The sequence below is a fragment of the Squalius cephalus genome (genome assembly GCF_949319135.1).
Source record: "Squalius cephalus genome assembly, chromosome: 18".
Classification (NCBI taxonomy): domain Eukaryota; kingdom Metazoa; phylum Chordata; class Actinopteri; order Cypriniformes; family Leuciscidae; genus Squalius; species Squalius cephalus.
This window is the reverse complement of record NC_137139.1, coordinates 29105542-29133464: the sequence shown is the minus strand read 5'-3', so window position 1 is coordinate 29133464 and position 27923 is coordinate 29105542. Positions and strand designations below refer to the sequence as shown.

The following is a 27923-nucleotide window of genomic DNA, read 5'->3' as shown; positions in this document are numbered from 1 at the left end:
AATTAACAGAATTTTTGTTTGTTTTTTTAAAATAAAAATTTTGTTCACTTTTGAAATTCACATTAAAACTGTCTTGAAAACTTTTTTCGATGCATCCAGTATTTACTTTACCACCTAAAACAAATATGTTTGCTTAATTGGTTACCACTTACCAAGGAGGAGTCAGCGCGCGGTGTCAATGAAGAGCTTGAGGTGAAGTGCAGTAGAGACTGATGTGTCAGGAAAACAAAACAATTAAAGTAAATATCACTTTTAATTTTTTTTTCTTTTACTGTGGGTTATTTCCAGGCAAGCTCTAATTATAATATATATGTAAAAAAGTGAAAATATGATTTAACTCTGTGCATCTACGTCGATGTAAACTGCTAGCTAGGAAATTAACGTTAGCCTTAGCATGATGCTAAGGTTAGGCCATTTGTTAAACATATAATTTCCATCACTCAGAGAGAATGTTATCAAACACAATACTATATATAATTTTAGTTGTAATGAAAATGACACTGACTGTGGTTAAAATTAAAGTTAGGTTATGACTTTCAGAGTGGAAAAAATTACAGAATTAGCCTGTGCTGCATATACACGAATGTAACGTTACATTGATAGTAGACTAAATAATTAAACTAGTTCTAGTGTAAAAACAAACAAAAAAAAACCCTTTTTTTATTTAATTTTTTATTCACAGGACCAAAAGTGCCCCCAGTTGAAGAAACACCTAATATCCTTATACTACGGAATTCATGTGATCCAAGGTATTACAAATATGCCATTGTACATGTAATGTCAGGCAAAGGTAATGTCAGGTTAATGTTTTCGTGTACACTTAGTGTTTTGATGTGTTGGTTTTGAATGTTTTACCTGCAGTACAGGCCCAGGGTGTTCACACGCAACACGTGCAGAATGAACCCAAAGACCTTCTTCGTCGCTGGAAAACGATAAGATGCAGGTTCGACTCAATTGGATTATAAGTAAATATCCACTTTTTAATCACTTTTGTTGTTCTCTGTGTTTCTTAAGTATTATATTAAAGCTTTTACTTAGAGAGAAAACTGAGAAAGAACGATTCGTGAGTAGGCTAATTCACACTGAATCTCGAACCGATTCAGAACCATAGATATTAAAAGACCGACTCGTTGTAGAAGAGTCGGCTCAAAAGAGTGATTCATTCACGAATCGAACATCGATGCACCTGTTCTGATTCTAAACAGCTGACAGAAAATACTGGACATGCCTATCTAGATTGTAGTGTGATGTGTTGTGTGTGTTTAAACTTGTTTTACCCGGAAACTAGTGTTCTTTGACTTGAACTGGCACGTAATATATTTATAAAGAATGTTTTTATTTCCGTTTCTGCTGGATATTTGTTTTTCTTTTAACTTTTGTTGTCATATTTATGAGTTATGGTTTATGTGAAAGCGTTTGTTTGGTTTTGATTGTGAGGCGGTTGTTACATCCCCTTTGCAAAGACTAATAGTACACTTATGCTGTAAATTGTCAATTTTATTTATTTGATTTTTATCACCTGTGTACAGAAAAAGTTCATTTTCATGACTGGATCAGAATCACCTGAGGGAATTGAGACATAGAGTGAAATATTGAATTTAAATTCAGTAGGCCTACTTGGCTTGCACTTGAGAGGCCGTTGGCATTTGCTGCTTGAAATGCGCCTTTAGTCCCATGAACAACACAGGCCGTGACCGCTTCCTGGTTGGAAACATTTTTTACTTGAAAATAGCATCTGTTGGCTTATTAACATGAGTGGGTCGCATTATAAGAACGCATTATATGTGGTTCTCCAAGGGGTAGCAGAGTTACAGAGAATAATTTAAACCATCAAAGACAAAAAAAAAGAATGAAAAGGTTTTAGAGATGCACACAAACAAAGCCGCACACACTCAGTGATGACTAGTTTTTCATTTTTTTTATCAGCAGGATAGCAGCGATAATCCTCGGAGCACAATGAAATGTGAAATCTCTGTTGTGTTTGTATAACTGGCATTCCTTATGCAAACCAAGCAACACCCAGAATCTCTCAGTGGACATCCTAATTAAACAAACTCACACGAGCATTACAGCCAAGGTTGTGATTTATGATATCGCCTCAGATAGTTAAAGCCGGCTTCCGTAAAAATCCATCACGTACATCACCGGACATTACCGCCCTAATTAAACACCCAAATGCCTGCAGATATCATAAAATTAGAAGAAGAAAAAAACACACTCTCTCGCCCTTAATAAAGCACTGCATCTGTGATATTACAGGATGGTATTGGAGATATAAAAAAAAAAATCCCTCCACAAATGTGAGCGTAATTTGTCTATTTTAGGCCAAATGTTTCTCACGATGTGAAACTGATTAATTATTTGAAATATACTGATTGCAACGAGCTGATAATGTGGCATTAAAATAATGACTCCTGAGCCTCTTCTGAGTTTGTACATTTAGCATCGCACAACCATTAGGAATAATCTGTCCAATTAAAGGTTGTGTAATTAATTAAGTGCACATTCTGTGAAAAGGCAAGAAGGGAGAATTTATCAAACTGCTGAAATATGACCTATCTTGTCCAAAAGACTAATATGTTTAAACAAAAGATGAAAATTGATGACAACATTATTTGTAACAAAATGCTCACTGTGCAACTATGATGCATTTGTCCTCAGATTGCGCTTCTTAGCATTGTCCTTACAGAATTCGTGATGTATTACCCCAGGCAGCGTGGCAATAACTTTAGATGAAAGGCCTGCCTGTCTGGGGACTGTGTTTTCGTAATGCATATCCTGCTTGATATCTCGACCGTAACGGCGTGCGCGAGGCTCGCAACCCTTGGTGGCAGCTGCGAAAGTGTGACATATGGCTGTTTTTAAACATAAACATGATCTTTGTAGGTTTATCTAGTGCACGACGCCACAATAATCTCCCACGTCAAGCACTTTGGACAGATTCGCCCGAGTTCTAACGCCATCAAAGGATTTCCGAAGCTTGGCAGGAGCGTTCCCTCTCTGAACGAGGGTGGAAGGGCCCCTGGTGCAAACCTTCTCTCTCTATTCGCCACAAAACCTAAGCCAAATGACCGTGTGTGGGCTTGGCCGTGGTTATCCGGGTACATGGGTGTGCGGAGGTGTGTGTTATTGGAGTTGCAGGCACAGGGTGAGCGTGTGTGGGCGTGTTGGCATACATGTGCAACATGGTGTTGTGGAGTACGCTGTGTGCAATTCATGCATGTTTGGTGGGTTTTATGTCCCAATGAAAGAACACTGCATATTTTGCATAAATTTAACATGCAACATAGATTTCTATGCATAGACAATGCATGACAAAAATGTATGATATATGATATAAGAATAATGATAATAAAAAAAAAACTTTTTGAAGCACTTGACAGACAAATTCCCATGTAATCAATCATGATTTCTCAACTTGATTCTTCAGGAATCAATTTAATGTGTTGATTTGGTGAAACATTTTTTATTATTATCAATGTTAAAAATAATCGTGCTGCTTAAAATGTTTGTGGAAACCGTGATGCACTACTATTCAAAGGTTTGATTTAAAGTTTTAAAAGTTTTTGAAAGAAGTCTTTTCTGCTCGCCAAGGCTGCATTTATTTGATCAAAAATACAGGAAAAACAGTAATATTGTGAAATATTATTACAATTTAAAATAATTGTTTTCAATTTTAACATATTTGAAAATGTAATTTATTCCTGTGATCAAAGCTGAATTTTTAGCTCCAGTCTTCAGTGTCACATGATCCTGATTATTATTGGTGCTCAACTATTAAAGGGTTAGTTCACCCAAAAATGAAAATTCTGTCAGTAATTACTCACCCTCATGTTGTTCCAATACAAAAAGAATACTTTTTGTGCGCAAAAACAAACAAAAATAACGACTTTATTCCACTATTCATTTCCTTCTCTCTGGGCCTCGTAGTGTTTTTGCGCAGCGCATCTGTGTTGCACGTCAGACGAATCACACACATGACCAGCTTCGGCCAATTGTGAGCCTACGTGGTAGGGCTGTGTATTGGCAAGAATCTGGCGATACGATACGTATCACGATACATGGGTCACGATTCAATATATTGCAATATATTTCGATACTGTGCATAAGGCGATATATTGGGATTTTTTAAAAGTAAAATATATTAAAAATATTTAAAAAAAGACATGATGTGCATAAAAGTCAAAGAAGTTTACTTTAGGTAAACAATTCAGTACACAGAAAATCAAACTGCCAGTTTGGGATTGTGGTTCACAGGTTCTTAGTGAGCAAATTTTTATATGCTCAAGTAGGCCATAATAAAAGAAAATAGGTACATAGCCCCTGTCACAATACAAAACAACAACGTGAACTGGACGAAAATGAATGAAAGTGGATGAAAGTGAACAAAATGAATGTGTCATATATTGAAATCAAGTTTTATGTGATAAAAGATTTTAAAAGAACTGGACGCGCGAATGAGGCGAACCGCGCCGCGCTAAACGCCTCGAGCCGCAGGACCTCTAGACGCGCGTAAACGCGTCTTTGCATTGACTTAACATTGAAATCACTCGCGCCAGATGCTCTTTTCGCGTTTGGTGTGAACGATGCACGCGATTACATTTAGAAATAGACAAGCTTTGTTTCCAAATGCACCAAGCAAAGATATCCTATCAATTGTATAAACTTTTATAAAGCCAGCCAATATAATCACAATAAACACATCCAAAATGAAATATTTAACATATATATAACGCAACGTCTAATTTGTAAACAAAATGATTTACGCACTAAATCCAGCATAAACTCCGGCACAATTTGCATATGTTTAAACTCTCAAGACAGACGTCACATCCCGAACCTCACAGCTTGATATTTAGGGCCCGAGCACCGATGGTGTGAGGACCCTCTTGGAATTGCTCTGTTTATTATTATTATTATTATTCTTCTCCGCATTTAATTGCATTTTTGAGGGCCTAAACATGCTCGAAAACTCACGAAACTTTGCACACGCGTCAGAACTGGCGAAAATTTACATCTGATATAGGTTTCAGAATTGGGCGGGGCAAAATGGCTCGATAGCGCCACCTATAAAAGTTCAACAGAGTGCGCCTCCCGCTGTGTTCCACGTACGTGTACGAAATTCGGTACATATGTGTAATGACCTAATACCTACAAAAAAGTCTCTTGGAGCATAGCTCTAAACACAACAGGAAGTCAGCCATTTTCAACTTCCTCTCTGATTTTTGTGCACTTTTTGCCATTTTCAGGCCTCGTACTTTAACGAACTCCTCCTACAGTTTTAATCTGATCATCTTCAAATTTGGTGAGTGTAATCTTAAGGCCTTTGCGACGTTAAATTGCGAAGATCTTGAGTTTTCGTCGAAGGGCGGGCCCTCGGCGGCCTGACAAATTTTGATGTTTCGCCATGAAACAGGAAGTTGCTGTAACTCAGGCATGGAATGTCCAATCTGCCCCAAACTTCACACTTTTGATAAGCGTTCTGTCCTGAACACATGACCATGCTCATATTCAGTTACAGTCATAGCGCCACCTGCTGGCAACAGGAAGTGACATGTTTAACACTCTTGTGGACTCCTGATAACATATAAAAAAGTGCCAGCAAGTGCTAAACATGCTAACAACTTACTAGAAACATGCTAAAACATGCTAGCAAACACTTAGCTAAGTGCTAAAGCATGCTATTACTGCAATTAAATAGGAATTTGCTGTAACTCAGGCACGGAATGTCCAATCTGCCCCAAACTTCACACGTTTGATAAGAGTCATGGCCTGAACACATCTACATGAGAATATTCAGTTATAGTAATAGCGCCACCTACTGGTAACAGGAAGTGTCATGTTTAACACGTTGATGCCGTTCTAGCAACATGTTAAAAATGCCATTGACTTCTAAAAATGCTAGAAACATGTTAAAACATGCTAGCAATACTTAGCTAAGTGCTAAAGCATGCTAATTCAATGAAACAGGATGTTGTTGTTACTCAAGAAGGCAATGTCCAATCTGCGCCAAACTTCACACTTTTGATAAGCGTTCTGTCCTGAACACATGACCATGCTCATATTCAGTTACAGTCATAGCGCCACCTGCTGGCAACAGGAAGTGACATGTTAAACACTGTTGTGGACTCCTGATAACATATAAAAAAGTGCCAGCAAGAGCTAAACATGCTAACAACATACTAGAAACATGTTAGCAAACACTTAGCTAAGTGCTAAAGCATGCTATTGCTGCAAATAAATAGGAAGTTGCTGTAACTAAGGCATGGAATGTCCAATCTGCCCCAAACTTCACACTTTTGATAAGCGTTCTGTCCTGAACACATGACCATGCTCATATTCAGTTATAGTCATAGCGCCACCTGCTGGCAACAGGAAGTGACATGTTTAACACTCTTGTGGACTCCTGATAACATATAAAAAAGTGCCAGCAAGTGCTAAACATGCTAACAACATACTAGAAACATGCTAAAACATGCTAGCAAACACCTAGCTAAGTGCTAAAGCATGCTATTACTGCAATTAAATAGAAATTTGTTGTAACTCAGGCACAGAATGTCCAATCTGCCCCAGACTTCACACGTTTGATAAGAGTCATGGCCTGAACACATCTACATGAGAATATTCAGTTATAGTAATAGCGCCACCTACTGGTAACAGGAAGTGTCATGTTTAACACGTTGATGCCGTTCTAGCAACATGTTAAAAATGCCACTGACTTCTAAAAATGCTAGAAACATGTTAAAACATGCTAGCAATACTTAGCTAATTCAATGAAACAGGATGTTGTTGTTACTCAAGAAGGCAATGTCCAATCTGCGCCAAACTTCACACTTTTGATAAGCGTTCTGTCCTGAACACATGACCATGCTCATTCAGTTACAGTCATAGCACCGCCTGCTGGCAACAGGAAGTGACATGTTAAACACTGTTGTGGACTCCTGATAACATATAAAAAAGTGCCAGCAAGTGCTAAACATGCTAACAACATACTAGAAACATATTAGCAAACACTTAGCTAAGTGCTAAAGCATGCTATTGCTGCAATTAAATATGAATTTGCTGTAACACAGGCATGGAATGTCCAATCTGCCCCAAACTTAATATGTAACATGCAATAAACATGCTAGCAACACATAGCTAAGTTCTAAAGCATGCTAGAAATGCTAAAGGAAGTTGTTGTAACTTAGGCATACAATGTCCAATCTACCCCAAACTTCACACGTTTGATAATAGTTATCTCCTGAACACAAGTCCATGCTCATATTCAGATATAGTCATAGCGCCGCCTGCTGGCAACAGGAAGTGACGTTTAACACTATTCTGGACTCCTAATAACATATAAAAAAGTGTCACCAACTGCTAAACATGTTAGCAACATACTAGAAACATGCAATCAAATACTTAGCTAAGTGTTAAAGCATCCTATTACTGCAATTAAATATGAATTTGCTGTAACTCAGGCATTCAATGTCCAATCTACCCCAAAATTAAAGGGTTAGTTCACCCAAAAATGAAAATTCTGTCAGTAATTACTCACCCTCATGTTGTTCCAACCATGTAAGTCTTTCGTTCATCTTCGGAACACAAATTAAGATATTTTTGATGAAATCTGACAGAATTTTGACTCCTCCATAGGCTTCCAGTGTGACCGAAACTCACCGGCCCAGAATAGTTATTAAAACATCGTTAAAATAGTCCAAGTAACTACAGTGGCACTACATTAAGTTTATCATGCGACGAGAATACTTTTTGTGCGCAAAAACAAACAAAAATAACGACTTTATTCCACTTTTCATTTCCTTCTCTCTGGGCCTCGTAGTGTGTTTGCGCTGCGCGTCTGTGTTGCACGTCATCACGCAACACACACATGACCGGCGTCGGCCAATAGTGAGCCTACGTGGTGACGTGTGACACAGACGCGCTGCGCAAAAACACTACGCAAACCAACTAGACATCCAGAGAGAAGGAAATGAATAGTGGAATAAAGTCGTTATTTTTGTTTGTTTTTGCGCACAAAAAGTATTCTCGTCGCTTGATATACTTAAGATTGAGCCACTGGAGTCACTTGGACTATATTAACGATCTCTTTAATAACTTTTCTGGGCCAGCAAGTTTCGGTCACACTGGAAGCCTATGGAGGAGTGAAACATGGCTCAGATTTCATCAAAAATATCTTAATTTGTGTTCCGAAGATGAACGAAGGTCTTACGCGGTTGGAACAACATGAGGGTGAGTAATTACTGACAGAATTTAAATTTTTGGGTGAACTAACCCTTTAATATGTAATATGCTAGAAACATCATAAAACATGCTAGAAATGCTAAAGGAAGTTGTTGTAACTCAAGCATACAATGTCCAATCTGCCCCAAACTCCACATGTTTGATAAAAGTCCTGCACTGAACACATCTACATAGCGATATTCAGATATAGACATAGCCCCACCTACTGGCAACAGAAACTGACATGGTTAACACAGTAATGCAGTACTAACTACATAACTATTGTGTACTAAGCATGCTAAAAACATACTAAACCTGCTAGCAACTACTATATATACCTCCTTAAATGCACATTGTCCAACCATGCTCTGTCTTCCTAAAGCCACCGGGTGGCGGCGGCACGGGTGCGAGGGCCCTTTCATCGCTGCTTGCAGCTTTAATTGTATAAAGGAACTGTCTAACTTTTTGACGCTCTCGGTCGCTCTCAACGCTTTCTCCGGTCCGCTGTCAATCCTAAAATGTCCAGTGGTGCGTCTCAGCATAGCTATCTAGTGGTAGGGATTGAAACAACATAAACGTGAACCACTGTCTTACGGTCTTACCATGAATATTTTTGGACGTAAAAAAAAAAAAAAAAAAAATCGATATTGCGTTTTTGAAAATCGATACAGTATTGCAAAATAAAATATCGCGATACTCAGGTGTATCGATTTTTTCTTACACCCCGTGGTGACGTGTAACACAGACGCGCTACGCAAAAACACTACGTGAACCAACTAGAGGCCCAGAGAGAAGGAAATGAATAGTGGAATAAAGATTAAAAATTAAAATTATTTTTGTTTGTTTTTGCGCACAAAAAGTATTCTCGTCGCTTGATATACTTAAGATTAAGCCACTGTAGTCACTTGGACTATATTAACGATCTCTTTAATAACTTTTCTGGGCCAGCAAGTTTTGGTCACCTAGCAGCCTATGGAGGAGTGATCAGCTCTCAGATTTCATCAAAAATATCTTAATTTATGTTCCGAAGATGAACGAAAGTCTTACGCGGTTGGAACAACATGAGGGTGAGTAATTACTGACAGAATTTTCATTTTTGGGTGAACTAACCCTTTAATAATGGTTCTTATTATTATCATCAATGTTGAAATTTGTTTGAAACAGTAATCTTTTATAAATATAAATCTTAAATATCTTCACTGTTACTTTTGACCAATTTAGTGTGTGCTTACTGAATAAAAGTATTCATTTCTTTTTTTATTGTTTTCATTTTAAATTGTAATATTTCACAATATTACTGTTTATTCTGTATTTTTAATCATCAATTTATGTCTCTCAAACTTCAGTCAACCTTGTTGCATTGGTGCTTCTTGCTCTTTAAAATCTTAATATTAAAATCTTAATATTTTATGTCCAAAATAACATGACTTGCTAGAAGTGACATAATTTCCTTGGAGGGAAAGAAACTCCAACAAAGCAAGTATTATTCATAAACTTTGAAGACTTTTCTAATAGCATAAAACATATCCACCCTGTTGTGTCAATTTATACTCAACATGATTTTTTTGTTTTGTATTTTTAAATAGATTTTATATATCTATTGAAATTCTTCCTAAATGTTAATCTTCTGCTAGCATGTTGTTCTTTCCTATCAAGTAATGGGCTTTATTAACTTAAAATGTCCACCCTGTTACACATTGCATTGTAAAAATGTCCTGTAACAAGGTGGACAAATTTCCTAGACCACATATGAAATATTTGGTCAGAATTATTAGGTTAGCCTGAGCATTACCAGCATTTTCTCCCCCTTATAAACATGTTCTCCCTCCTATAAGCCTAAATCATAAATCTTTCTTTTTTTTCTTCTTTTTTTTCCTCAACAATCCTGCTCAGTCCAAAATCCACCAAACTATGACCCATTAGTCTTACGCCACATAAATAGACCTGTATACAGTTGCACAAGCGCATTTGATGCATTGGACTTCTTAATGCAGAAGCATTCACCCACAGTCGTGTGATGCAGGCCTGTTTTGCCGCACCGTCTTTCCGTGCCAGTATCCCATATGGCGGTGATAAGCACCATGGAGATTCTGGCCAGAGACGAATGCCACACCATTCCAACACAGGAACACATGTCGATCACTGCTCCCAACAGGATGCAGCTCTGTGGACATATTGCGCTAAGCCTTACTGTAAAAAAATAAGGCACAGGAACCTCATAAATCAAGAGAACAATCCTGACGCGCCACCCACACATCTCACATTAAACAGACATTCCATTGTTCCAGTGCACATTTTTGACTGTTGACATATCCTCGGTTCCGTACCGCATTGAACAATAAACTCGCATTATTAGTCTGAGTCGTGGTGCGAACGCAGGGAAAGAGCTGGCTTCCTTTAGCAGGATATTTTTGAAAAAGCATAATATTTACACCGAGGCATCATGTTAAAATGAAGAGGAAAGCAGACAGAATGAACGGCTCATATATCAAGAGAAACCTTGAGGGTCAGTCGTCACGGGACGTTACGTAATTGTCTTGGATGTTGAGAGGAATGTAAAAGTGGCTCATTTATTTTATTTTTTGGCTGAAGGGTTTGTGATGTTTTGCAAGACAAAAGTGGAGTGTGATTTTTACCTGATGAACAGTTTAATCAGTTAATGGATGAATAATAAACAGTAATCAAAATTGTACAGGAATAGTTCACCCACAGATGAAAATGATGTCTTTATTTATACTTACTCATCCCCAGGTCATTCCAAACACATGTTTTTTCGGTAAATGATCTCTTTAAGATATGCATTTTCTCCATTAAGAAGCATGTTTGCTCAGTATAAGACAGACGTTCATCAAAAATCAAAAAATAACAACAAACATCAACCTCGCATCAGTTTCATCACCAGGCTTGAGTGAATACACTAGTTAACGCCAGTTAACAAGCTGAGAATCAGATGTGTGGGCTGACCATAATCTGTCAAAACGTGTCATGTCTTGTCACAGCTTGACATGTGCTGAATGATAGGCCACATCAAGGGAAGAGTTATAGCGTTTAGCAAAGCTCCAGTCTGCCATGAAATAACCACACCTGTAGACGTGCCGCTGCAACCCACCTACATTCAGCTGCCAAACTCTGAGGTATAGCTGCAGTTTCATATTAGGGAAAAAGATTCCATGCAGAATCCGCTTGAGTAGCCCTTCAGGCCTTTTGAGCCCTTGAGAAATAAAAATGGTAATTATAAGGAACTTAAAACTTCCACTTATCAATTAAATTCCTTTAATAATTCTTGTAGTACTTAAAGTAGTAGTTTTATTTTATTAGTGTAGTACTTTTGAAGAAAAACCCATGTGTGTGTGTGTATATATATATATATATATATATATATATATATATATATATATATATATATATATATATATACACTCACCTAAAGGATTATTAGGAACACCATACTAATACTGTGTTTGACCCCCTTTTGCCTTCAGAACTGCCTTAATTCTACGTGGAATTTATTCAACAAGGTGCTGAAAGCATTCTTTAGAAATGTTGGCCCATATTGATAGCATAGCATCTTGCAGTTGATGGAGATTTGTGGGATGCACATCCAGGGCACGAAGCTCCCGTTCCACCACATCCCAAAGATGCTCTATTGGGTTGAGATCTGGTGACTGTGGGGGCCATTTTAGTACAGTGAACTCATTGTCATGTTCAAGAAACCAATTTAAAATGATTGGAGCTTTGAGACATGGTGCATTATCCTGCTGGAAGTAGCCATCAGAGGATGGGTACATGGTGGTCATAAAGGGATGGACATGGTCAGAAACAATGCTCAGGTAGGCCGTGGCATTTAAACGATGCCCAATTGGCACTAAGGGGCCTAAAGTGTGCCAAGAAAACATCCCCCACACCATTACACCACCACCACCAGCCTGCACAGTGGTAACAAGGCATGATGGATCCATGTTCTCATTCTGTTTACGCCAAATTCTGACTCTACCATCTGAATGTCTCAACAGAAATCGAGACTCATCAGACCAGGCAACATTTTTCCAGTCTTCAACTGTCCAATTTTGGTGAGCTTGTACAAATTGTAGCCTCTTTTTCCTATTTGTAGTGGAGATGAGTGGTACCCGGTGGGGTCTTCTGCTGTTGTAGCCCATCCGCCTCAAGGTTGTGCGTGTTGTGGCGTCACAAATGCTTTGCTGCATACCTCGGTTGTAACGAGTGGTTATTTCAGTCAAAGTTGCTCTTCTATCAGCTTGAATCAGTCGGCCCATTCTCCTCTGACCTCTAGCATCAACAAGGCATTTTCGCCCACAGGACTGCTGCATACTGGATGTTTTTCCCTTTTCACACCATTCTTTGTAAACCCTAAAAATGGTTGTGCGTGAAAATCCCAGTAACTGAGCAGATTGTGAAATACTCAGACCGGCCCGTCTGGCACCAACAACCATGCCACGCTCAAAATTGCTTAAATCACCTTTCTTTCCCATTCTGACATTCAGTTTGGAGTTCAGGAGATTGTCTTGACCAGGACCACACCCCTACATGCATTGAAGCAACTGCCATGTGATTGGTTGATTAGACAATTGCATTAATGAGAAATTGAACAGGTGTTCCTAATAATCCTTTAGGTGAGTGTGTGTATATATATATATATATATATATATATATATATATATACTGTATATATTTTTATATACTCTTCATTAGATATAACTTTTTTTTTAGAGAGAGAGAGATTTGAAAAAAGTTATTCTTAATCTTTTATGAATCAGACTGGTTATGTTGTATATTTGTCCTTTTCAAGAATAATTGCAATTGAATGTCATGAAAATAATTTGGTATCCAATGTTTTGCACATTGGATACCGAAATAATTTGTAAAATAATTTCTATTTTCTATTTTCAAACAGGTTTCCAGGACACATCCCTCCCTCATCTGCATTGGTTCGTTAAACAGATTGTCCCTCCCCCAATCTCACACTATTGGTTGAGTCTGTGTTGCTGTGTTGGGATGCTTAAACAGCAGAGCAATGTTTTGATTGTCCCTCTGTATTTTAGGGGAATCAACTTACACATGTCTTGCTTATAGTTGACTCTACACATTAAACTGGGGCAGGAGAACGTGTTTAACAACAAAAAATGACACACTTCACCTTTAAAATTATGATGAATCAAAACTGGCTTTTGATTTTAGGCTCTAGTCCCCAAAAGAGTCATCAGGAAGACAAGCAAGATGTCTTCCTGTCCAGAGAGAGAGAGAGAGAGAGAGAGAGAGAGAGAGAGAGGGAGGAAAAAAGTGTCTGGAGAGAGAGAGTTAGCAAAAGAAAGAAAGAAAGGAAGAAAGAAAGAGCGGCTGTGGCTGACGAGCAAAATGCAGAGAGAGGGAGGCATAAATCCTGTGTCCTATATAAAAAGAAATACTATCCATGTCAAGGAAAGGTGGGATGCCCTAAAATGAATGATAACAGACTCATTAAAAATAACGGCCGCCTAAATGATAAATGACCTGCCTCCCGAGAAGAGCAGCGCAAGGCGGCCTCTACAAATTAAGACCGCAGTGCTGTTAAAGGTGTTATTTTCCCAGTACTTCCAGCACCAAAATATCAAGCAGCCACACCATTATTTGCTCTTTATTACTGCCCAGCGACGGGACCTTTGGAGATTTAAGGCGAGCCTGTACATTATCAGCCTCTGTTATTTTGTTAATTATCTTGATTCGTGATTTATGACATGGTACGGCTTAATTAAAAAGTGAAATTGCATCAAATTGTAGGGGTTTTATAGACGATGGGGCCGGAACAAGCATTTGCAAGTGATGCATTTATGTAAAGGAGTATTCAGTGCATTGTAGGAGGGAATCATGGGATTATAGTTGCCTACACTCTTAGAAATATATACATACATACATACATACATACGTGTGTGTGTGTGTGTGTATATATATATATATATATATATATATATATATACATACATACATACATACATACATACATACATACTGTATGTACACTCAATTTTAAAGAAACCTTTATGCAAAAAAAGGTTCTATATAAGGAGAAATGTCTTAAATGATTGCATAATACTTTCATGTCTAACAGGTTATTCCTATTTTCTTCACAATTGATGATTGAGGAGCCAAAAAACATAATAAAAGTAGTGCATATGACTTAAATTCCAAGTCATAACAAGCTTTGTGTGAGGAAACGGCCAACATGTGCTTGGTACGTCAAACTTGGCATGATGTGCAAATGGGATTTTGGCGGAAGGGAAGGTTTTTAGAGGGCTTTTCTTTAATCTAAACTATCGTATGGCTTCAAAATCAAAACACATTGTGCTCCAAAATGGCTGAAAAATGGGAGGATACCTTGGTAGGAAGGCAACAAGGCACGTCCGAATCCAATGCTCATGCCACATCCTGTCTACTGAGATCCCACAATCCTGTGCGTTCTATTCCATGACAGTTGAGCTAAAATATAAAAATGGCTTCTGAAACTTTTGGTTTGTGGGGCTTTCGCACCGGAGGAACCTTTTCATAGTTCCTTGAACTATTGGCGGAAGATCCCGGATTTTGGAACTAGGAACTCTTTTTGGAGGAACTAAATTAGCTCCTATTTCAGAGAAGGGTCTAACCCAGCACTATAGGAACTACCAGTGACGTAAGTGTACGCTGATTGGCTGAACGCACGCGAAACACCAGCACCCGCCATTTAAAAAAAAAGCTGTGTAAACACACAGATTATTATAGCCTTAATATTTACTCCAGAAACTAACTCTACGAACTTGGGAAACAGTGATAGATGGACCTCTCAACCTTTACGCTAAGGAGAAAATCCAATGCAACTTTGAGGGGACCAAGCGAAACATGATTATGTATTTCTGCTCAGCTAGCAACACTGGACATCAACCACACGGCAAACGCTAATCTGTCCACTTTCTATGTATAACAGTTCTGTCCAATAATGAATTAGACAGGACTGTTAGACAGACCATAAACTAATGAACACGGAGAATGCGAGCACTGTGTTCTCAGGCTCTGGCGTTCTCAGCACCATCAAAATAAGTCACAACAACAAGTGCGGCTTACGTCACTTCAGAGTTCCTACTGGAGGTGCGAATGCAACCAGGGAAATGTTCCTAAGGGAACCATTAGTTCTCGGGGAACCACCCTAGTGGCTAGTTCCTAGAACTACCCGGTGTGAAAGCCCGTTTTTGTGTTTAATTGTACATTTTTAATAGCTTTTTCTACTTTTGACTTCATTTCTAGCAATAAATTAATAGTAATTAAATATTTGTTTAGTTATCACCAAAGCTCTTTCTATTTTGTTGTAGATCATTAAACCGATATGCTGCCTCAGAAGTCTTCATGCACAAACGCTGCCACAAACGAGGCAACAAGTCAGAACGGGTGAGTAAATAATGACAGAATTTTAATTTTGGTAGCACTGTCCCTTTAAACCATAAAAAAAGCCTTATGGTTTGCTGGTCAATCTCATCAGACTAGTCTGGAGTTAAATGGGTTTGGTTTTTAAATGGTTTTGCATGGTACAAACTCCAATCTCTGGAACTACGTGGGTACTGCATATATAGAAGTTTATCCACCTAGAAAAGTTGTCCCATCTCAAAAGGGCATACAGATCGAATAAAACATTTTTACTAAACAAAATTAAATTTCTGCTTTTAAAACTTCTGGTACCTGCTTCCATTGTTAGTGCCTTACAGTGAACTTGTTTTCAGTGTTTATAAACTAAGAGACGAGTCCAAACGATTTGCTTTTGTAATCGACAGAATACCACAGATACTGTGATAATGTAGAGCTTAATTTGAATTTATCATAAAATTATCCTTTATAAATCTGCAGGTTTTTCAAGATTCCTGTCTGTCCGTTTCTGGAACACTACAGCCGTAAACATGTCCCAAAAAATCTCATGATTCATTAGTGATGATTTAATCACTCATGCAAGTAATTAAATTAATACTTGATGATGACTGCGACACACCCACAATCAGAGGAGCATCTCGAATCCACCCGTTCATGTCAAATTGGTGTTTCTCACAACAACTTTTAAATTGACAAAATTACAAATTAATTTACCGTTGATGTCACGTCAGTCTAAAGTTCTTAATCGTTGAAAATAATTGCGTTAATCATTATTTTGTTATTGTTTTCCAGTAAAAATATGCTTAAAAGATAGATTTTATTTATTTTATTAGAAGCAAAATTTGATAAGATTTAAAGAAAAATTATATTCCATGTGGAAAAAGTCTTCATATCTTTTCTTTTGTAAAATATAATGATTTTTCTTTAAAAAAAAAGGTAACATTTTACAATAAGGCCTCATTTGTTAAAATGAGTGAATTAACTAACATAAACTAACAATGAGCAATACATTTGTTAAAGTATTTGTTAATCTTTGTTAATGTTAATGTTTTTTCATGTTAGTTCACAGTGCATTAATTAATGTTAATGAATTAATGGATAATGAACTTTTGATTTTAATGTTCTTTCTTAGTTCATGTTAATTAAAGTAGTTAACTAACTAAATGTTATTGTAAAGTGTTACCAAAAATTATTACATTATATAAAACAATGTATCATATTTTTTAGCCAATCAGTAAAACATAAATCTAACACAATTTAGTCAAATTTAAAATGCACAATTTGCTTGAAAAACTTAATTCCAGATATATTTTCAGAACAAAATTCTTCATATTATACAGAATTTTGCTTCTCAAGAATTTATTTGTTTGTTTTTAGGATGTTTAAATTACTTTAAGATCATTTTTAATGGAAACTAAGACAAAAAACATTTTGTGCCTTTGTAACGTGGTACACAGATGGTGCTATTATTCTGTGATTCACTGTGTACCTGCCGAATGTCTCGCCTTTTTGTGCAGCGAAACATCAGTTGTCTGCCATTCTCACTCCATTCTCACAGGATTGATAGACGTCAAACCCATAGGAGGAGACATGAGAGATACTGTATGTCAGAAAGTGCAGCGCCTCTTTCTTTATTCTGTAGTCGCTGGCATTCCTTTGCCGTGAGAACATCGTCTGGCACAGACAGTCCAGCGTTGTCAAAGCATTCAAAGACCTGTGAAGACAAGAGTTATGAAGCGGGAGACTGTGCAATGCGTTTAGTTCTCAGATTCAGACGCTTTATTGTTCTCCCTTAAGCTGTTAGACAAACCATAACAATGAGACACATCATAGCGGTTTTGAAAATAATAAAGCGTAAGGTTTTACTTATTCGCATTAAATTGAAACAGGTGCAAGGCCATTTTAGTCTGAGATTCACGTTAAGTTGATTTTGTGATATACACTGAAGTGGTGATTTAGCAGTAGCGGTTTCAATACTTTAATGGTGCTTTTCTGTGAAGGAATAATGTCTGATGATCTCATGAGAAGTGCTTCAATGAGGAAAGAAAACAATACAGGGTTGAAACGAAATGCGGGCGACAATTGAATTTTAGGGTCAACTATTCCTTTAACTGTCAGAAACTGCTGACATCATTGGAAAAGTTTGTCAGTCGCATAACACTGATAATCTTTTAGTCTGCATAAATAACCAGTTGCTTAAGATGGAAAAGTCCTGTTCTGTCTGTGCTTAGTCATACATAGTCAATGCCTTCAGTGATTCTTGAGAGTATGGGATGAAACGGCCCACAATCTCCCCTGCCATTAGACCTCTCTTTAAATTACAATTAAAATGACATTAAATATACATTATTCATTGAAAATGTGTGTGTGTGTAAGTGTTTGTGTGTATATATACATGCACAAATATATATATTTATATATATATAAATATATACACACACATATATACATAAGTTGTTAAACAAATAGTGAAGTGCAATTAAAAGTACTTAACATTCTTTATGCAAAACACATATATTGTATATGGAAAGAAAACCAGGAATATATCAACTTCTAACATCTATCCAATGATTTACTCATCTAACCCAGTAATAAAATGTCATTAAATTATCTCAATTTGGGGTCTTTTCTCAGCAAATATCGATATAATAGCAATGCATTTGATTAACTAATCACCATACAATTAAATTAATGTTTTTTTCCTTTAGTTGATAACCCTAAAACTTTTTATGTTTTCAGGTTTGCAGTCAGATTCGTCCCAGGGCTCAAGAAACACTGCTTTATTAGGTCTACTTTTAAAGTCTTCCAAGTTAACAAATCCCCAAGAAGCAGACATTGAGCTGAAGCATGAGAGAGCAGGTAGGTCTGGTTTGTCCTTCAAACCTTAGTTTGCTGTCCCTGCCTGCAGAAACGAGTGGAATCGCCCAAAGTAGGTCAGTCTTCACTCTCCTGGGTCAAACACGCCTTCCTATCTGCGCAATACTCGACATGATTACGTCAGTTGTGACAGCTTTCTGCTGGTGGAGCCGGGAGGTGTGGTGGTCTAGAGCTTTGAGGTCCGGCGGGCCAGGGTTCGAGATCAGAACGCCTCCGCTGTTGGTCATCAGAGAGATAAGAAGGCCGGTTTTGCAACCTGTCATAACCACGGGCAAGTGAGAATAGCTCAAAGTCTTTGCTTGGGATTCTGGGATTGAGATTTTTGCATTTGCGAATTATTCTTAAAGATGTTGAGCATGCAGTGCGGCCCCTGCAAATTTCCCACAATAAAGCTGTCATTGAATCCTTGTCAACGCTGTCACATGACCAGAGTCTGCAGATGCTTAGTCAGTTAATTGGCTAGTAAATTAATTTTCTATGCATGCCATATGTTTAAAGTTGTCATTTAAAGAAAACAAATCATGGAAAACAAGTGTTAATACTGATTTCACATGCAAACAGTTAGCAAATCATAACTGAGGTCTTTAAAGTCTTAAAGGTACAGTAGTAAAAAAGCCTGTTTGACTCACCCAACTGTTGCTCAGTCATGCAAGAATTTCACTGGAAAGAAAATATGAACTTGCATTTGCATTCACTTGTGAATAGTATGTATCGGGCCCAGGTGTCAGAGAACGGGTGGAAAATGGTAAATTGTGCCTGTTTTAAAGAAAACAAATCCTTTATAAGAGTTTTATGATTTTTGCTTAGTGAAAAAAATAAAAAATCATGACAAGCAGTTGTCATCATTTTGCATTGTGATATTTAGCACACATATTATAATTAATTCAACAGCTTGCACCAGCGCAAACCCTCTTTTGCCGTTAAAAACTACTGTCAGGATTTACTAAAAACACGCAAAAAATAAAATTAGCGCTGAAAAGGCGTGGACAGGGTTATCTTTGAGGCTGACAAGGTGATTTACTAAGGTTTGCGCTTGTCAATATACTGGTATTTGCGCCATTATTAACCAGCCAAAAAAAGCACGTCTTAAACCAAATGCTAATTTGTGCTGCTCTTGGTAGATTGCGTTGGTCATTATGGAAATGATCCGGCAGCGTTTGTGTTATTATCGTCAGTAGATGACGTGAAGAACTTTCCACTCTAATCAGCGCTTTTTTGGAATTGCACTCTCATGCTAAATTACCCTGTTTAGTAAATATGGCCCATCATTTTTGAAAAATTATAATTTCAAACAAATTGTACAGTTGAAAGTACAGTGTGGTAGGTTTTATTGTACTGTATTTAATGTAATTGTATTAATTCCCTTTCTTTGTTTATAAAGTTTTTTGTTTTCTTTTATACATATACATATACATACATATACACAGTATGACATATAATATATTACACATTTAATTTCCCCTTTTGTATAATAATACAAATAATTATATATTGTATAATAATACAATAATATAATAATTTATAATATAATATAATAATTTTTAAAATAATTTTCTACATTTTATTCTGCGTGAATAATCAAAAAGCAACACTGTGACTATATATATATATATATATACAGGTGCTGGTCATAAAATTAGAATATCATCAAAAAGTTGATTTATTTCAGTAATTCCATTAAAAAAGTGAAACTTGTATATTATATAGACTCATTACATGCAAGGTGAGATATCTCAAGCCTTTATTTGTTTTAAGTTTGATGATTATGGCTTACAGCTTATGAAAACCACAAAATCAAAATCTCAGAAAATTAGAATATTACATGAAATCACACAGTAATTACACAGTGATACCATGGTCATTGAACCAGGTTTTGGTTATTTTGGCAGTGTGGGCAGGTGCAAATCCTGCTGGAAAATGAAGTCAGCATCTCCATAAAGCTTGTCTGCTGAAGGAAGCATGAAGTGCTCTGGAAATGTCCTGGTAGACGGCTGCGTTGACTCTGGATTTAATAAAGCACAGTGGACCAAAGTCCTCTTTTCTGATGAGAGCAAATTTTGCATCTCATTTGGAAACCAAGGTCCCAGAGTCTGGAGGAAGAATGGAGAGGCACACAATCCAAGATGCTTGAAGTCCAGTGTGAAGTTTCCACAGTCTGTGTTGGTTTGGGGAGCCATGTCATCGGCTGGTGTTGGTCCACTGTGCTGTCCACTCAACGCAGCCGTCTACCAGGACATTTCCAGAGCACTTCATGCTTCCTTCAGCAGACAAGCTTTATGGAGATGCTGACTTCATTTTCCAGCAGGATTTGCACCTGCCCACACTGCCAAAATAACCAAAACCTGGTTCAATGACCATGGTATCACTGTGTAATTACTGTGTGATTTCATGTAATATTCTAATTTTCTGGGATTTTGATTTCGTGGGTTTCATAAGCTGTAAGCCATAATCATCAAAATTATAACAAATAAAGGCTTGAGATATCTCACTTTGCATGTAATGAGTCTATATAATATACAAGTTTCACTTTTTTAAAGGAATTACTGAAATAAATCAACTTTTTGATGATATTCTAATTATATGACCAGCACCTGTATATGTGTGTGTGTGTGTGTGTAGATATCTTTATATTATATCTTTTGATTTTTTTTCTTTTGATTTTCAGGTGAAATTTGACACCAATGACACATTTCTTTGTGAGATTCACCCTCACATATACCTACACACTCATTGTCATGAAAAGGTCAGTGTCACTCACAAACTTCTTTTTTGACGCCCTTAAATAGTTTGTAAAGTGCCTGTGGCCAGGAAATGTCCGTTTTAAATGAAACAGTAGCCCGGACTTGCATAACAAACCTGGTTCCCTCTCGCTCATCACCGTCGGAACACAATGAGCTCCTCTGACATGAGAAGTGGAGCTTTTTTCAGATTAGACCTAGTTCCCATCAGAAGCGCTCTCCACTCAGGAATGTTTCCGCAAAGACAGCCTCATGGGAAGTGTGAGGTGGTAAATTTTGCATAAGTCTGACACACACACACACACATACATGTGTTTTAAATAAGAGACCGTCTGTCATCGAGTTTTCCAGGTGGACGTGCACTCTTTCTGTCCATCCTAAACGTACCTGATAAGTCACCTTGCATCTCATATAGCAGCCGTTCTTTGTTATCCGACCGCGTCAATGTTAACGCTCACTGCGGCCCGCTTTGGGACCTCATGTGGTATCTTCACTGCATCTGGCCTGCTGAAAACACATTCCTGACAGAATTAATTGAGGATCACTGATCCCTCTGTGGCTTCTCTTTGCAAATCATCGGGTAGAGATGCCTCCCCAAGTTTGTGTGCCATCAGTTTATGGGTTTCTTACGAGATGCAGGTAGCATATGTGAGCAGTCAGACAAGCTCCTATAGAGCCACTGGGCACCAATAAAAGCAGCCTATCAGAGACTATCAGCCTTCGTGTCATTCTGATTTACGAGTATGCTTTGTGGCAAAAGGGGCTTCTTGTTTTGCTGACGGGTGGATTTCATATGGCGGTCTTGTTTTTTGTAGCAGTATTGTTAGTCTTGCTGAGATGCTTTGGACATTTCATGTGATCAGTAAGACTTCAAAATCTACCAAAACTTTAAGATAACATAAAATCATCAATGCAGATTATTAAAGTTACACTATGTAACTTTTGGCCCTCTATAGCGGTTAAAAAAAAAGAACAATGGGTCTCATTCACTAATAATTGTGTGAATTATTCGTATTTATCCGCACCGGAGAACTTATCACGAAAAATTTAATTTTAATTTTACATTTAATTTCACCATAATGAAATGGCCTTATAATGCTTTACAGTGAACTCCGTTAGAGAGCTGCAATTTATCTGTTCAATAAAAGTCACATTCTCTTTTTCCCGGCAGAGTCTCTTCTGTTCAGCGATTGTTTACAGGGGTGGTTAAATATGATTTCACTTTTCTAACTTTAGATAGTGTGTAATGTTGCTGTTTGAGCATAAACAACATCTGCAAAGTTACAACGCTCAAAGTTCAAAGCAAAGGGAGAGATTTGCTTTTAAAGAAATCGCTAGTTGGGGCTACACGTAAAATTGACATAAATCCGCCCCCAGGAACGTGATTTATACATTATCATGACAGAATATGCTAATCAATGACTAGAAGATAACTACACATAAGCTACACAAATTCACCAACTTACCGTTCAGAAATATTGTCGACATGTTGTCACTTCTTCTTGAGTCTCTCCATCTTTCTGACTTCGGTTTGAACATAAAAGGCTAAACGTTTTTTCAGTTTCCAGTGCATGTATGTGTGAGGTAAAAGGACACAAGCTGTTGTAGCTCTGCCCTCTGTACCGGGAGCAGCAGCTCATTTGCATTTAAAGGAACAGACACAAAAACGGTGCGTTTTTGCTCACCCTCAAAAAGTGACAATTTAACATGCTATATAAAAATATCTATGGGGTATTTTGAGCTAAAACTTCACATACACACTCTGGGGACATCAAAGACTTATTTTACATCTTGTGAAAAGGTCATTATACCACCCCTTTAAAACGGTGATTCTCCGGACGTTGGAGATTTAGCTGCTCATTGTCAATCTTTTTTGCTTTTTGTGACAACTGCCTCTCCCACACCATACACACGTCAAAAGTGCCGAAGCAACTTTTCTGTATTTTCGGATATGACGAGTCACAAGACACGCACAGGCGAGTGACGTATGAACAGAGTTTCTTGCGAAAACCATCCCGACGGGTCTAAAATATAAACACTTATAACAGGCTTACCATAGTGACTCTAGACTTACCACGTTTTGGAAGAAGGATTGATGATGTATTGACTCATTATTAAAATTTTGTTAATTTTGAACAGAAAAGTTAGTGTACATTTAAAAAAAAAAATTCTTAATCTTTTATCAAAATGTAATGGCTTTCTCTGTCTCTCTTATCATGACATGACTGATACAGTGTTTAAGTCATGTCTTAGGATCATATTTGCAACGTAATTGCACATGAACGCCACCACAATGTCATAATTTAAAATGGGAAGCTGTCATCATTTCCAGTGTATTTATTTGTAACTGACATTGCGCTTTTCACCTCTAAGTATTATAGGTCAAGTTTTAATTGTGGATGATGACAACAATCTTGTCTGCATGTTGTGTATTGTATATTAATAATTATGAGAACTATTGCCAGAAAACAGTACCCACGTTCTCACTGCTAGCAAAAGAATGCTTAAATACATTAGTTTATGCATATTTTCATCAGTCGAAATGAATCCAATCGGATTTCCGTTTCTAAAAGTACTGTTTATATAAACCCTAAACTTTGCAATTGCACATATTCATTTACATGTGCATTACATGTATTCTGAACAAAACTTGCTCACTTGCTGCATTTTTGCCTTGATGACAAACTTTCATATCTAAAAAGAAAGCTAAAGAAAAATATTCAGTCTCCTCCACTGACCAATTCATAAAACGTGACGTACTAAATAAACATACGCCCATTTGTAAGACATAAAATGTATGTAAATATATTCCTCACGTGTGCAAGGTATATTTGAATCCACCTGAGAAAGCTTTTATATGCTTATTTTTTTCTTATTCAGTCACGTTTACATGAAGGCTTTTCAATCCAACTGAGCCATCTATCTGATCACTAACGGATTTGTCTGCATGTAAACCTAGCTATCGATACAGCACCAAATGCACTTACTTTGCTTTCAATTTGTTGTACTATAGTGCCAAATCTTCCTTTTTTTAATGTGAAAAGAGGGAAAGAAATACCAAATTGTCCAGTCCATCCATTGACATGCACATTGCTTCATATTTACAATATCCTAAAAACTTGAAGCATTAAAATAATATCAATGGCTACTTTTTACAATCCAATCAAATCTCAAATGGTCCTGTATTATATTATGGCCATTAGACATTCTTTGACATTCTCATTTGACAAGGCTAGGCTTGTGTATTTACCTTGTTAACTTATACCGCACACCTGGATATGACATAAATATGGTAAATTGCCCATTTTTATATGCATTAACATGAATGTACATCTTCAGCATCTCAGGTACACGAAATATCATCAAGCTTTACGTCCTCCCTAAATTGCCATTCTAGCACAACAGTTAGATTTTCGGTGAAATGGAGGTATACAAAATGAATGCAAAGGAATATATAATTGAGGTTTTATAGGCTTAATTTCAGGACTTGTACTGCTTGATTATATGTATCCCAGCTCTGATACGACTTCATTGAAATTTACAACAAGTAATCTTCTACCATATGGACTCACCAAATGGAGATCACAGACTGGCAAAAGCAATCAGCTTTTTAATTAACAGAATTAACAGTGCGATGTTAAACTATAATGACAGCAATAAAAACACTTGATGGAACAATGGCAGTCGACAGAAGCTCGTTCATAACTGTTATTTTCATTTCAGGGGGAGAGTGACAATGGATCTGAGCAGACGCTTTGCCCGCAACACTCACCCGCGAGCCGCGAGCTCATATTGACATTGTACACGAGAGCTGTAAAACTAGTATCAAGGAACACTGGGTTGTTCAAGCTGGTGCTGTTTGGCTTTGGCTCTTCTTTGCTGTAATCCTTCTGAATGTACAAACATGCTCTTCTCCGCCGGCGCTGTGACTGATCACTGCTCGCAGATTGTTAGAAATGTTCAATTTCGTTTTCTTAAAGATCTTAAGAATACAGGGAATTAATATTTGGGACCAAAGGCATAATTACTCAAGCCACTTGGAATAAGTTATTAATGAGGGAATGATTGAGTTTATTTTAATGGTAATTTAATAATCAAATGTATTTTAAATCACATCAGTTATTTGCATAGAGCTTTTCAAAGTACGTATTTTTTCAATGAAATTTACGGATAGAAATCCTTTAAAACTCACAGAGATCAAGATCTTTTTGTTTTAATTTGTGTAATTTTTTTGAGAAATATTCTTTTTTTAAATTTGTTTCTTTTAAGGGAAAACACTATAGATCTATCTATCTATCTGTCTGTCTGTCTGTCTGTCTGACTGACTGATCTACTTTAGTTAACTATAGCAATTTCAAGAAATAGAGAGCTTTACTGTCTAGGGAGTATCTGCATTTTAAGCATTTGTTTTTGATTGTTTTTATATGAATTTTTCTATCGAACAGGAAAAACTCTATCTTTTGCTTCTGGTCATAGGGATTGGGGGAATCTCCCTATTATAAGGCTTGAATGTTGGTTTTATTTTGTGCTCCATAGGTTTGAAAAGAATCAGCACAGCTCATAGATCAAGGTCACATGATTCTTCTTTACAGCGTTTGTGTCATTGATCAAATAAGACGACACTTTCTGATTGGTCGTGAGTAGTCATTGGGAGTTGACAGCGGTACATTGACCCTACAGCACATTACAGTCTTTTTCTCACTTGCTTTCACACACACACACACCGACACTCGCACGCACACACCCTTGTAGCCACACAAAGGGTGATCAACCTCGGTCGCTGACCGCCAGAGTGCACAAAAAAAGTCAAATTATGAGAAATAATGAAAAGGCATCAATATGAATTCAGCGGAGACTCGTTTCATTCTGTTTTAGACAGCGCTTTTCAGCCTGTAATTTTCTGTAAATGTTAACATGGTCAGACCTACCTATTGATTCTATTATTTTTGACCTTGCATTAGTGTCGGCTAATCTCGCATGCCATAAAATTTCATTTTGTTGTGAAAAATACTCGCAGGCCCTCAGGGTGAGTTAGACACAGGCTGCGGCACCCTTGGGATTCATAAGTGCACACGCGGGTAAACAAACCATACAGCTAATGCTTCTTAGACGACTGAGCAGCACTGCAGGTTACATTTCTTCCTAAACCCTTTTTTTTTTCTTCTTTTCAAGTGACTTGATGTGTGGTGTGGTTGCAAAGTCTCGTTCAAAGATAAATGCAAGCTTCCTCCAAATAGATATTGTTTTCCCTTCCTTTCTTCAGTGCAAAAGGTGACGAGAGCAGTTATTAAAGAGAATCCGACGCAATGCACATCTGTAGCGTGTGGTTTAGCAATCATCTCGCTCTCTGAGGTCACGCGCACAAGGTCGCCACATTTCGCCTATTGCTTTCAAAGGGTAAATAAAGTTTTTTTGTGTACGTGTTGGAAACAGCTTACATTGCAACTCTGAGTCGCACTGAAAAGCCATGTGTACGTTCAGAATATAATAAAAGCAGGGGCTTATACCTTTTATGTGGCCTTCATTTATCTTTATGAGACGTTTTGGCAAATAAAGTTTTGTAGAGTTTACAGTAAACGCATGGTACACCAGTAAAAGTTTTGTTAGGGCTACAATTTAAGACTATCTTTTTTTCCCAGGATTTGATTCTAATTCTAACAATGACAGCTATATGTTACCTTAGTCTGTTTTCTCTAAAGCTTAAACATTGGTAATTTTAGAAATTGATATTTGCAACCAGTTATTTCTATAAAAATGACTATAGTGTTATACTTAATATTTCTTCTGCTAGTTTTGCATGCATTTTGTTAATTTCAAATGTATAAGTACCATTATGTAAAATCTTTTCAACATAATATTCAATAAAGTTAGTGAAGTTATTCTACAAACTGAAAGGTTTTAAGTAAAACGTTCACCTTTTCTCTAAAAATGTAACTTTTTTCAATTAAAGTTTTATTATAATTTTTTTTAAAGGTATTAAAGTATTTTAATACTATTTTATTGCAATATTTTATTGCAATAACATGCAATAACAAAAAAAATCTATAAACGTTTAAATAACTAAAAAAAAAATGTTCAATGGTCTCAACTTTAAGGCAGAACAGGATAATTGTAACCAATGGCAAAAACTAATCATTTTGAGTAGAAAATGAATTGTATGTGTTGCAAAACAAGTTACCAAACTTGACAATAACATCAATAAAAGTAACAATGCAATACCTGCATTGCAAAAAAAAAAAAAAAAAAAAAAAAAAAAACTTAATTTTTACTGGTAAAAACTACTTAAATTTGTGGATAAATTGTAAAAGGTTTTCTACTTTGGAATTAGTACATGAACTCACTATATAATAAAGTACTAAAAAATATAACAAACAATAAGTAACTTTTATTTTGACATGCTGGATTTGAGTAGACATGTTTAATATTTAATATTTTTAATGCTTGAACTAACTTATTGGATACAGAAAATACAAAATCTCTGCTGCATTTTCTTCACTACAATTTAAATTTCCTTCTTAATTTATATGTATTATCACAATTTTCATAGATGAATATTATATTAGTTTTCTCATATCACAATTAAGTGAACATAATTTAAAATAATTTTTCTACTACTTTGGTTCAGATGCTATTTCTGTCATGTGCCCAGGGGCTATGCACTTCTGACAAAGAAATAAGAAATATTCCAGGTATTTTTATTTA

The 27923-nt window shown here is 36.8% G+C and overlaps 1 protein-coding gene and 1 long non-coding RNA gene across 2 annotated transcripts in view; both read left to right on the top strand.

The window, feature by feature from the left end:
• Positions 1-167: 167 nt before the first annotated feature.
• Positions 168-15607, top strand: LOC307146449. The gene is made up of 4 exons (XR_013819101.1): positions 168-192; positions 683-749; positions 862-943; positions 15558-15607. It is a non-coding gene; the product is annotated as an uncharacterized lncRNA (long non-coding RNA).
• A 5-nt stretch (positions 15608-15612) lies between these two features.
• Positions 15613-27923, top strand: part of tshz2 (teashirt zinc finger homeobox 2) — a 125905-nt gene continuing 113594 nt past the window's right edge. The window contains exons 1-2 of the mRNA XM_079850437.1: positions 15613-15633; positions 18346-18539. The gene's annotated coding sequence lies outside the window, so the exon portion shown is untranslated. The remainder of the gene's footprint in view (positions 15634-18345; positions 18540-27923) is intronic.